The following is a 13,241-nucleotide window of genomic DNA, read 5'->3' as shown; positions in this document are numbered from 1 at the left end:
AATATGGTGAGAAAGAACTGCTTTCTCTTGATTTAAAGGGCTTTCCATTAGCTGTCGCACCGCTAGGGTGTCCGTCGGTTTGATTGCACATCAGATTCATGGAAAAAAAGGAAAGAAAAAAAAACAGCTGAGAGGTGTGAAGTGGCTATTCTGGTATCCCTGTGCAATAGCGTTCTAGTCTAGAGGCACATTAAGATAGTGACAATATTTCAGTGCGAAACTCCAGCAACATCCGAGCTGAGCTCCACAGACCTGAGAGGATTACCTAAGGGAAAAGAGAGGATTTCTATTTGCATGATAACTGCTGAATCTACTCTGCTTTCTTCTTTATTAGTTACAGTAAGTCTTCTTTTCATCAAGTGACACAGCCAGAAAGGGCTGCTCAAAGACTGTGACGTGCCCAATTGAAGAGTAGGCCTGAAACACCTACACACACCCACACGCACTTACAGACGCGCAGTCAATGTCAGCTTTAATGAACTTCAGGTCATATCAAATCAACTGAGTCTCAAGTCATAAACTTTTATGATTAGTAGAAATAGATCATCCAGAGCAGATGAGTTGCAGTGTTTTCTCTCCACTGTAATTTCCATTCACAGCACAGCATCTCTCATCACTGATCTGTGTGTGCTGATTTAGAGAAAGAGACTAAAATATGAAAAGAATGAGGAAGCTTTGTGCCTGTTAACTTTTTCATTGCAACTGACAAGATTTTGTGTCAATTAAAACACAATTGCTGTCAAATTAAATTGCACATTTCTCTGCTATATTAAACATATTCTTCAATGCTTCAATTGTTTTACAACTTCCGATTCGCTTGACTATGAGGGAAATGACTATGAATAATAAACGGCAATAAACGATCAAACTACATGCTTCACAAACAATTGTGTTTATGGCAGTAGATAAAAATACAAATAATATAATAAGAAAATAGCAGTTTGCAACATAAAGCAGCATAATGAGCTCTTTCTTACAGCTAAAAATCAATGGAAGTGAATGAGAATGGAAGACTCAAGCCAATAAGTTTTCAATGGATGTGCTTGCTCGTACGTGAAAGAGTCAGGTCAATATCATGTGTAAATATGAGTCTAATGTGACTTAGTAATGTAATTTGGTAAATGCAGGCAAGACTTTTACAATAAATATTCACTGTATGTAAAGTTATCCAATAATACAACACATGACAATAAAATTGATATTGTTTTCATGGTTCAAGGGACAATGATTAATTTAATATTATTTAAACAGCTATAGGGTCCTTAACTAACATTTAGGGCCCTATCATATACCTGACGCAAGCGCAGCGCAGGCGCAGCGCAAATATTATTTGCTAGTTTCAGCTTGATGCAAGAGTCGTTTTGCTGTTTTGCACCACATTGTTTAAATAGCAAATGCATTTGCGCTCATATGTGCACCCATAGGTGTTCTGGTCTAAAAAGGAAGGCGTTCTGAGGCGCACTGCTGGCGCGTTGCTATTTTGAGAAACTATAATAGATTTTTCATTAGACCAAAACAAACCCGGTCTAAACTCCAGCGCAGAGTTGCGCCTCGCTTACACACTGCTTAATAGCCTACAAACAATATGTAGAGCAATACGCGAATAACTTTACATATGAAAAAATTTACATATTAAGGATATATAAATAGGATATAATAAGAATATATATATATATGATATAAATATAAAGGATTAAAATATTACAAAACATTATTTTCTAGTCTACATAAATATGAAAAACCACTGCTTTTATGCCTTCTTCATCTCGGGAGGCTTTTTCACTTCATTCATAACAATTTGCTTTTTTATAATGTTATTATTATTAGCAGTAGTATTTATTGTATCCATATTTATATTTGTTTTACTAAAAACAAGCTTACATTTGCCCACATGCAGGTTTTAGACCATATGGGGCACAGCATGCGTTTTAGGATAACTCAAGTTTTTGAGCACACTTCATTATTATTGTTCATTTATTCGTTTGCTGGAAATTAGAACTGAATTTAGAAATATTTTTGAAACAAATATTTGCGCTTAACAAACAAAATTAATTATTTATAGGCTAATTGATGTCTGTGCATAAAGGTTTCCCTATCCACGAGAGCAAAAGTGAAAGTAGATCATTTATCTCTGCATTTTTCCGCGCCTTGTCTTTAAAATATGAAAATTTACTTTACTCCAGTGTTTTAAATGGAGTTTTGCACTAGCCTGCTGATCCTGACAGGTGCATGCATGTAAAGCTCTTTTTATCTCGTTTACAACTAAATTAATGCTGAAGTCTATTTAACTGATTTTATTTTAAATACATTACAACATCGGTGCTGTAAAAATAACTGTAAAATTTGAAAAAAGTCACATTAAACTTACACCGCAAGTTTATCAGTATGGAAAGAAACACTAGCAGCGCATATACCCTATGCAATAATCTTTTTTTATTGAAATTGTACTTTTCATGGTGTGGTTTGAAATATGGTACTGAACTAGACAAATGATCCACTCGTAAAACCCTTTTATAGTGCTGTTTTATCTTTTGTAAACCTTTAAAATAAGAAAACAGAAAAAAGGCTTCAGTCTCCATTCACTGTAGCTGTCTAGTTTGGATGCATCTATACCTATAAATGCTATTATGTTGATTTATAAAATCATAATGTTGAAACACTGATCCATTGAGATATTACAGAGCTAACCGATTAACCGGGCTAAAGGAGGAGACTTGTAGATTGATACAGGATCTATATCTTCTTCTCTTCTAATCTCATTTCACAGGAGACCTCAGCTGGGGGAGATGTTTTTCTCTTTAGAGAAGCTCCACACGGCCGCTGTCTACACCGGAGGAAAAAAATGAAACAAATAAATAAGAAGAAAATCGAATCCTTTCAGCCCTCACACAACTGCAAAGCAATGAATCAGCAAAATAAATTCTCTCCGGAGATAAACAAACATGATATTTCAGGGGGGCAGAGAAGACTAGCTGGTCTCATAAAGTTCATTGGGTCCACTGACCATAAACGCAGCCAGCTATTCAGCCTCGCAGTGTTCACAGTAATAAGTATAGCATCTCCAATAACAAACACACCTCGATGCACAGGCGCCTATTAAATCTGAACCTTGAAACAGCCTTACTTAAATAGACGGCTGACTTTGGGGTTATTTGTCCTCTGGTGTTCTGAGAAATGCTGGTGATTAATTTGAATGAAATTCGTGTACAAGTGTAGGTGAGTAAATAAAGGATACAAAACTGTTTCGTGTGGGGTGAAAAAAACTGCCGATTCTCAAAAGAATTGGCATTCTTAAAGCTCTTTGCAGAAAACAATAAAACTATTAAAAGAAAATCCATTTTGGCGTCTTATTTCTATCATCTCAAAATCAAATAATTAAATATCACGTTTTCTAAATAACGCCGTAACCTCCACAAAGCTGTCAGTTGTAATTGGAAATTAAAGCAGCAGTAGCAGATTGTCTCTAGGCAGAGAATTAGGCCCAGGACTTCTTTCTTGGCTGATGGTTTTGTCTTTATTAGTCTAATTCATTTGGATTGTTTTCAAACATGGCTGACTCATTTTTTGACAAGGTGTAATTAATTACTATGCAAATGGTTTCAAGCAACACCCTCTCGTTTTTGGCACAGGCAGGCGGTATCTCTGTCTAGGTTTTGGAATGTCATCAGAAAAAAACTGCAAAACGAAAAAGAAAAGATAAAAAAATAAAGAAGTAAACAAAATGTTTTGCTTGAGTGTGGGCAATCGTGTGGAGAGCTTGACTTCACAATGACATTTCTCCCAAAGATAAAAGAGCAATAATAGGACACAAGGCTGCAACACCTGCTGGTCCAGGTGCGAAGCCATGTGTTTTGAAGACTTCAAATTGAAAAGTCTGTTCTCCCACAAAAAGAATAATTTAAATGTACAAATAAATAAATAAACATGCTCCCTGTACACAAATACACAGTGCCCACAAATAGTATTTTATTATTTGAACAAAAAAATACACTTTTAACAACATTTACAAAAGACACCTACCGAAATTTCATTCAGTTGAGTGAGAGTTTATATGCCAAAAATACAGAAATAATTAAAGCATTAAAAATGTTATCAGACAGTATTTTGAACAAAAATAAATTGAATGGCATATTAAGTGATTAGCACTGTCGTCTCAAAGCAAGAAGGTTGCTGGTTTGAGTCCTTACTGGGTCAGTTGGCATTTCTGTGTGGAGTTTGCATGTTCTCTACATTTTCGCATGGGTTTCCCCCAGGTGCTACGGTTTCCCCCATAACCCAAAGACATGCGCTATAGGTGAATTGGAGTGAATAGTGGTGGGTTGTGGCTGAAAGTAGGGCTGCATGATTTTGGCTAAAACGAGCATCATAATAGTTTTTTTTTTTTTTTTTTTCAAGATCACTTTCTCATGGTTCTGTAAATTTAAAATAAAGGTTCATATGAGTAGGCTATTATTTTTGTTATTCTCAAACAGATGGTAAAACAACAATAATAATATTAGGGCTATGTGTAGGTCTACTGTTGGTTAAATTGCTAAATTTTGTATACTTTGAGTGGTGGTCCTGAACAGACTTTAAGGGCTTTTTTTTTAACGATCTAGGTGCAAAGTCTAAAGCACAGGGCACAAAAGAGGGTGTCCGAATCCACTTTTGCCAATTTAAGGACGAAAAAATAAGCTCTGCGCCGCAGCGCATGGTCTAACAGGGTTGAGCTTATTCTCTTAATGAGTTATGAGTGTGTTTTGTCAATAAACCAATCAGAATCTCATCTCCCATTCCCTTTAAGAGTCAGTTGTGTCGCGCCATGGCACATTTGCTATTTACATGGAGGCCTTTGTAAGTGGAAAAACTGAACGCTTAACTAGCGTGAAAACAGTTAAACAAACTGTCTGAAGATAAAGAATGAGCCTCCTCCAATCGGCCTTTAATTTTACTTTCTCTTTCTCTCTTTTGTGGATAAGGAAAGGTGTTGTACGCAGAGACATCCATTAGCCTACATAACTCATTTTGTTTGTTTAGCGCAAAGATTTGTTTTAAAACTATTTCTTAATTTAGTTCTAATTTCCAGCAAATTAATAAATAAAAAACTGTGCGAACTCCAGGTTTGACGCTCAGAATCACTCACGTTTGGATTTACTATCGATGAAATAAACCTAGGAATGGGTGCAGGTCCATGCCAACTTCATGCCTGGCGTACGCACATTTCTTGTGCGTGTCTGTTTTATTTCCATTGGCGACTCCTAGAGGCAGTTGTGTTTAATTGCACTCTACAAAGTGTCTTTGAGCCGTGCAATTGCAGCTGTATGAGACGGGTTCATCCACATTTTTAGCAGATTTATAAGGTTTCCATACCATGCAGTTGACCAGCCAAACATTAAAGCACAATTTGTAGCGCTCGCCGGTTTTTTCAATGTAATCAGAGCAATCTACTGCACACACATTGCTATAAAGGCACCATCTGAAGATGAATTTGCATGCAAGAATCAGAAACATTTCCATTCAATAAATGTGCAAATAAAATATGAGGCACAGACTTATTAATGATTCCTACTTGTCTTCCTCATGATTAAGAGTATAGACAAAATCTGATATGCAGCAGGGGAAAAAAAAGAATAAATTCATCAGACGCTGGATTCGAACAGAGTTCATGCTCGAACATGTCAAAACATGTTACCATGTTTTTTACAAGCTACGCCACTCACGCTGCTAAAGACGCTGCAAAATTTTACACCTTTACATCACACTATTTCTTTTTTAATTCACTCAGTGCGATGTTCAGACCCAACTGCGTTAACTGCTTTAGCTAAACTCTCCCACTCTATTGTTTTTCTTTTGTTATTAATTCCGGAGGACAAACTTGCAAATAACATTGTTTTTCTCCGGTCTACCTCCGAAAGCAACACCTCCAATTGACATTCTGTTCAAAGTTTCTCTTTTTGCTTGCTTTTGCCATTGCTTTTTCGTTGGGTTTTGCCAAAGTAGAGTCATTAGCATATTCATACGGGGAGGAGGCAGGGAGGGGTTTTGCGCTCGTGCATGTTGCGCTCAGTTTCACGTTCATTCGGATACAAAGAGAATATGTGTGGGATTCTGCGTACACAGTGTTTCATACATCTGAATTTTTTACTGCATATGCACATTTACAGCTTTGTGCATACACAATGTTTTAGTATGATTTCAACGCAAGTGTTCATACATGAGGCCCCTGTTCCTCACGTCTCTATTCTGCCTTATTTAAATATGTCTTATCATAATACTATGTAGGCACATTTATACATACAGTTTTAAAACTTTTACAACAACCTTAAAGCAAAACAGATGTATTTCCAACGTAAAACAGATCCAAAAGGCAGGTAGGTCTATGTGTTTTTGTGTATTTATTTGTTTATAATATATAGCGTGGATTATAATGTAATAAACAGAGAGAATAAATCTTTGTCATGGACCACATTTCTAATAATAAACTTGAAAGGTTGTCTGTATCTGGGTGGTGCTGATGTCACAGGCAAGCATCCTGAAGGTGCTGTAGTCCATTTATAGCCTAACGTTAGCTTTTCAGTTCTTGTGCTTGCAAAAGTGCTCAAAGTTGTATTTTAGTGTGAGGATTATCCGGCTGGACAAAACGTGCAACTGTAATGAACAGTGTTTGAACACAGAGCTTATTATTTGCAATCTTCGAAAAGCCTATGGGAAAATCCTATAGAGATTGTATCGAGGGTTTTATGCTGGCAGCCGATTAGCCTACAAGGTGACGTCATAATTCCTCCACTCTATTTGGTGGTGTCCCTGTTGTTGAGTAGTATATATGAAACAATATGAAGACTTTGTATGCCTTTATGCTAGGGTCGAATCAAGATTACAATCTTTTCTCGAATCATGCATCACTAGCTGGAAAGGCATTCACTGTGTAAAACATATGCCAGAGTAGTTCATTCCACTATAGCGACTGAAGCCGAAGGAATGAATGAATATATTTTAACCCATTATATTTACCACTATTCTTCAAACTACTTATTTTGACCCTTTTGTCTTTTTCAGTACCGTAATATACTTTTTGTAAATTGAATTTGATGCAGACACAAAAATGGCATTTTCATTTGATTGCCAATTAGTTTCGTATTTCAGCATGAGTTACTGATGGAATAATGCTTGAGGCCAGTGTATATGAGCAAACACACTAAAGAAACCCCAAACTGACACTTTAAAGCAATTCATACTGTTTATCCTGAGGCTTTTAGATCTTTGTGAAAAAAATCAATAGCAGCCACTAAGATTGTGAGGGATTTCACAATCGTCCTCACCTATTTATAGTGTCTGATGCTCTGTGAACCATGAAATTAATAAATAACACGCTTGGTAATTGCCTGGAAACCAAGTGTCGAGGAAAAGACTGCTATGAAATCAACGGCATCAGATGTGGCTTCTAATAAGTTGTCACGTCATTGTCATTGACCTTCATGCAATTAAACCGAAAGAAGGTTCAAGACTGGTGGACGTCCTGAAGTAATGCCGTAGGAAGAAGAAGAAGGCAGTGACATAGACGTGGCCTCAGAAGATGCGATCTCATAGCTGGCACTCTCAAAGATCACTCGGCACATTCGAATGAAGCCTAGAGAGAGAGCATCAAAATCAAATAGCTGCTCTCAAAGAAGCAGAGGGCAGAGCAGTTAGCCTGAGAAAAATATCAGCCTCAAATAAGTCGACATCATCAGTTCTCCCGAGGCAGCAGTGAAAGGAGAAGGACGTGGCCCTATTGAAAGCGACGTTGTGGCGTTACTCTTTGCCTCCGGGTAAAAATAGCACTCTGTTAAGATGAATTCAATCGCCGTAAGCTTATCGTTCACATTTATAAACTGGAGAGTACAAAAGTCTGTCGGTGAATGACAGTGAATGTGTTGTTATCCTAATGATTGCTCGGAGAAAGGGCAGGCAGGGACTGCAAGGAGACTTAGACATAGCAAAGAAAAGAAGAACAGAAATGCACTTGGCTTTTCCAGGTGCGAATAGCGCACAAGTGTAATAACTGGAGTGCCAGAGGTACAGCCGTGAGTGATGAGAAGCTCATTGGATGCCTACAGAGGTTAATGGGGTCACTGTGATCACATTGGAAGGACATTGATGTGTTCCTTGACTGTATCCACAATCATAACAAAGGACAGAATTGAAAAAATATATAAAAATAACAATGGCATGGATAAAATGATGAACACTTTTGAACTTGTGATTGTTGTGATGTTCTGACTGAAAGAAGAAGAACTGAAAACTGGATATTAAACCAGAAAATTCTGCACGGAAGGTGACAAAGAACTGTAGCTGGATTATGGCACCAGTGGGCTTTCACATGAAAGGAACTTTTTCACAAGTTGTCAAACGTAATTTAGTCTTTCTCCTTTTTGCTGTGTCAATCACAAAATGTCTGCTTTCCTTCCCCGTTATCATGATACATGACACATAATAAAAACATAACTTTGATCTAGGGCTGGCAATTAGTCAAAGATGACTTTTCATGTTCATTTTATCAGTAAAGCCGATTCTAAACCTATAGCACATGCTTTCATATGGAGCAGGATTTACTATAGTCATTGTTCATTGACATGCACTGAACTAAGCATCGAGTTCAAATTCCATTAAATCTGACATTTTTTACACTGAGATAATCATTCTGTGATAATAACAAGTATTTTTCTCCAAACTCACTCCTTAACTTCAGTGTTTGAAATCTTTCTTTTAGATGGTTCCATAGTTGTGTGATTATTAGTTGCATAGAATCAATGAAAACAGTTAAATCTTCTTTTTTTATAATGCAATGCAATGGAGATTTCCTGCATTTCTTCTCTGTGGGAATTTGGAGTTACCTCGTGAGAGAACATCCTTGGGTAAGATTTACTACTGATTACACAACCCTGAAAAGATGAGCATGACAATCGCTGGTTTGACCATCATGGAATCCACCATTTGCCACTTGTTGAAAATGGTCCAGGGGAAAATTAATTCTTGCAGAACCAGACCCTGGTGGATAGTTCATGTAACTACCTAATGCAGTATCATGTAATATCCCCCTAAGAAAGGCCTATGCTGTATCCAAAATCACCCCACCATCATTCATTATTCCCTTCATCAGTCTACTAATATAATCCACTGAAGAGGTGAATGGAAATGAGTGAGCGAATTCGAGTACTCAGTGCACCATAAGGAATGCCACTTTGTATTTTGCTGGTTGATAAATCCCTCAGACAGATTGTATTTTCGATTTATTGGGCAGACCCTGTGATACACTTTAAAAACCAATACGTAATTTTACGGTTTATTTTCAGCATTAACAGCCGTTAAATTACAGTAATTTACTGTACTGTAATAACAGAGGTTGAATTACAGAAATTTTACAGAAGTTTTGATTTAAGGAAATTTCTGTAATTTAATGTCTGTTATTTTACGGTAAATTTCTGTAATTTAACAGATGTTATTTTACGGGTATTTTCCAGCACCCGCACCTGCCGAAAATAAACCGTTAAATCATTATTATTATTTTTACAATGTAGTTATTAAACAGTTAGTGAGCGGTCTATTAATAATGAAGCAAAGTATTTTGATGTCTGTTGTGTAAACAAATGTTACTTTAATCAAATACTATTTTATTTTGAAACTTTCCACAATAGGATTCTGCTATATAGCCAACATCTTCTGGTCAGATACAAAAATTAACTTGGCGTGAAGACTCTTAGAGTGCCTTTTGGGAATTATCTAGCAACTGAGTGTGCATGGGTTGCACACTTGTTATTAGAGGGCATTGTGGGATTGACAAAACATCTACTATGGATTCAGACACCACTAAGACTGACTAAGCACTACTTAAGGGTATAGGGGATAGGGGATACAGCCCCCTAGTGATTAATAGTTTCTTTAAGGAACATTACCATAAATATGAACACAAGATTAAACGCCATCAAACAAAAAACGTGTCCAACAAAAAAATCGTATAACTCTTTTGTTTGATTTGGGTTTTTGAAGGGGTCTCTAGGATTTACAATGGCCTTTTAGTCATAGGAGATTGAAACACCAACTAAAGACCATAGTATTCACTGCCAGTCACTACTATACCTCATGAGGCCTGGGGAGTGAGGTTTGTTTAGTAGCCACATATACATGACAACCCCTAATACAGGCACAGAATCAAGATTGTGATCTTTTAAAAGTAAATGCACAGCTCTATTGCTTGGCACCATTTTGTGAAGGGTGTAGTTTTAGTGAGAATATTTGCAGTCACATGCCCTTTTTAGCTCTGAGCTCTTTGCATACTTGACTCTGTTAAGTAAGAATCCCTATGGAAATGTGCCGACATGCTCTGTGTAATAATTGCGTACTAGATACCGCAATCCAAAATCCGCCTTAACTTGCCAGTGCAAATGGAAAACAGTCAGTTCATTTTGTGGTATTTAAAGGTTTGTTATTCACTCATTTCTGTCTCAGCTCTTTGACAGTTATTGCATTGTGTGGCAAAGCTGGAATGCATCAAACAGCATTTGGAAATCGGCAGTGTTGTTTCAACATTACAGAGGACATTCGCGCAAGCTCTTCAAAGCATGAAGTCTTATTAAAAATCACTCGCTCCATCGGAACTCTGTGGGAGCTCAAGACTCAAGCTAAAAAAAAAGAAGCTTTTTAGCCTATACGACCCCCTGCTGAAATGCAAAACAGACCCTGGATTTTTAGTTGTACATCCTAGAATGCAGTACGGATAGGTGAACAATAACATCAGGAAACTTGAAGCAAACATGTTGTACAAGTGTTCTGATGAAAACAAAGTACAACTAGACAAAAAAGGCTTAGTCCAGATTTGCAGACTGAAGTGGCAAAAGAACATTTTTCTCTTTGAGGAAGGCCAAGACTGTAAATCCCTAACAAATATGTCAAATCAATTCTGCTCCGAGTGTTTGCATACAAAGCACCTGCTAAATACTGGAACTGCTGCTGGATGTTTTGTATTATTAATTCAATACTGCCTCACTTGTCCATGTGTGGAAGTGCAGACAGCCATCTATATCAGTGAAGCAGTGGCTGGAGGAAAAAAAAAAATCACAGCTCTAAGTCATTATCCGTTGATAATACCAGGTATCAGAATATATCAGAAAAAGTAATCAAAAAAGGTGCCTAATACACTGTTTTAATGGAAGATTTTTTTTTTTTTATTTTTTTTTTTACAGCTTAGGAATTTCTGAATAAAGACAACTTTTGATAAGGAGCAGAAAAGCAGGTTCAGAATTGCTAGTTTTTACCATTCTTTCTTCTTCTTTTCAATCTATACCAGTATATATGTCACTTTATGACCTTACAGCATAAAATCTTAGCATAATAAACAAAACTACATTTGAATTCTATGTGGATCTTTATGGCCTTAGAACATAAAACCTTACATAATTAATGGAAATTTTAAAGGTTCATAGTATACAGTAGTTGTTGTACACGCATGTATAGGTTAAGCTATATCTGTAAGGGCTCAAATATCCTTACTTACTGTACTGTATATAATGAATGCCATGACAGACAATGTTTTTGTGCTATGTTTTGTTCCTTGCCACTGTCACCACTGGCTCGCTTGGTTTGGGACTTGTGGAGCTGCGCATTGATTTAATAGTTCTTCCATGTTTGGACTTTTAGAAATGAAATTTAAACCACACTGAACTGAACTAAACTGAACTTCAACTCTGAAAACTGGACTGACACAGTTTCAATCTAAACTCTCAGAAATAAAGGTGTGTGAGCTGTCACTGGGGTGGTACCTTTCAAAAGGTACACATTTACCTGAAGGGTCCATATTGGTACCTACAAAGTAGTACCTTACAAATTTTAAGAGGAACACTTTTGTACTTTTTAGGTACTAATATGTACCTTTGAGGTATTAATATGAACCTTTTAGGTACAAAATTGTACCTTTCGAAAAGGTACCACCCCAGTGACAGATCACGTACCTTTATTTCTGAGAGTGTACTAGAACTTCTATGTTAAGGTGTTTTGACACAATCTACATTGCAAAAGCGCTATAAAAATAAAATGTAATTAATAAAATACTGTAAATGGAAATCAGGAAAAAAAGTGTGTGTGTGTGTGTGTGTGCGTGTGTGTGTGCGTGTGTGTGTGTAAGCCTTAAGGAGAGACACCAATAATGCACTTAATTAAGGTCATATAGTTTACTATATCATTAAGGTACTATATAATCAGGATCTAATCAGTCAATCACATTGCCAGCAAGTCACCACATATAGGTTTGTGCACATGGTCAAGATGAAGCATCCAAAACTAAGCATCAGAATGGAGTCATAGCACGGTAGTTGGGGTCCCACATAAGCAGATCTATTCCCATATGCTAGGATTTTGACACACACAGCAATGTCTACACTCTAGAATTTACACCATGATATTTGCATTAAACTGAACTGATTAAGTTCTGATCCAACTAGAAACTTAAATATTTTTATCTGACCTCATATAACTTCCCTGTTCATTCTGTGTAAGCCACCTTTGACACAAACATCATTATTTAAAGCACAATAGAAATAACGGTTACATGACTTGACTTGACTTGACTTGACAGTGGTGTAAAAAGCACACAATATAAAACAAGTGGCAGTTGTGTGGGTTAACATACCGTATTGATGCAAAGGTCAGAGGATATTGACAAGAACAACTGTAACTGAAACGCAGCAAAACATGATGCAGATGAGCTACAGCAGCAGAAGAGCACACCAGGTACCACTCCTGTCAGCTAATAACAGAGAACTGGTCTGCTTCCTGGTCTTATGAATTTGAGGTCTCCAGAGGTTATTGTCAGAATTTGACATACACAATATGAATGCATCAACTGATCAAGGCTGCAAGTAGCGTAACAGTGTGCTTACTATTTTCATGGAAATCTTCCAACCTCTCTGATAATTTTTTAAACACCACAGTACCTTATTATTCTATTATTGTTGAACATTTGGTTATGATCGTATTGTACCATCTTCGTTCTACAGCATAACAAACCTCATTTACAAGAGATCTCATTACATCTTAATCCAATAGAACACCTTTGCACTGTAAACCCTAATGCTGTAACTAATTAATTGAGTTGAGTTCTATTAACTTAAATCATTAAAATTCGTTTATCTTAATTAACCTTGATGAGTATTTAGAACTTTTTCTTATTTTTGAGTTTGTAAAAATTTAATCTTTCAAGTAAGGTGAACAATTCTGCTGGGTTTAATCTA

At 36.7% G+C, this 13,241-nt stretch overlaps 1 protein-coding gene across 2 annotated transcripts in view; it reads right to left on the bottom strand.

The window, feature by feature from the left end:
• tenm2a (teneurin transmembrane protein 2a) overlaps window positions 1-13,241 on the bottom strand; it is a 1,216,147-nt gene that overhangs the window by 834,275 nt on the left and 368,631 nt on the right. The window lies entirely within an intron of this gene.

Source organism: Danio rerio, chromosome 14, assembly GCF_052040795.2.
Source record: "Danio rerio strain M-AB ecotype USA chromosome 14, GRCz13ab, whole genome shotgun sequence".
NCBI classification, from domain to species: Eukaryota; Metazoa; Chordata; class Actinopteri; order Cypriniformes; family Danionidae; genus Danio; species Danio rerio.
The sequence above is the reverse complement of the archived record's forward strand: the minus strand, read 5'-3'. Positions and strand labels throughout refer to the sequence as shown.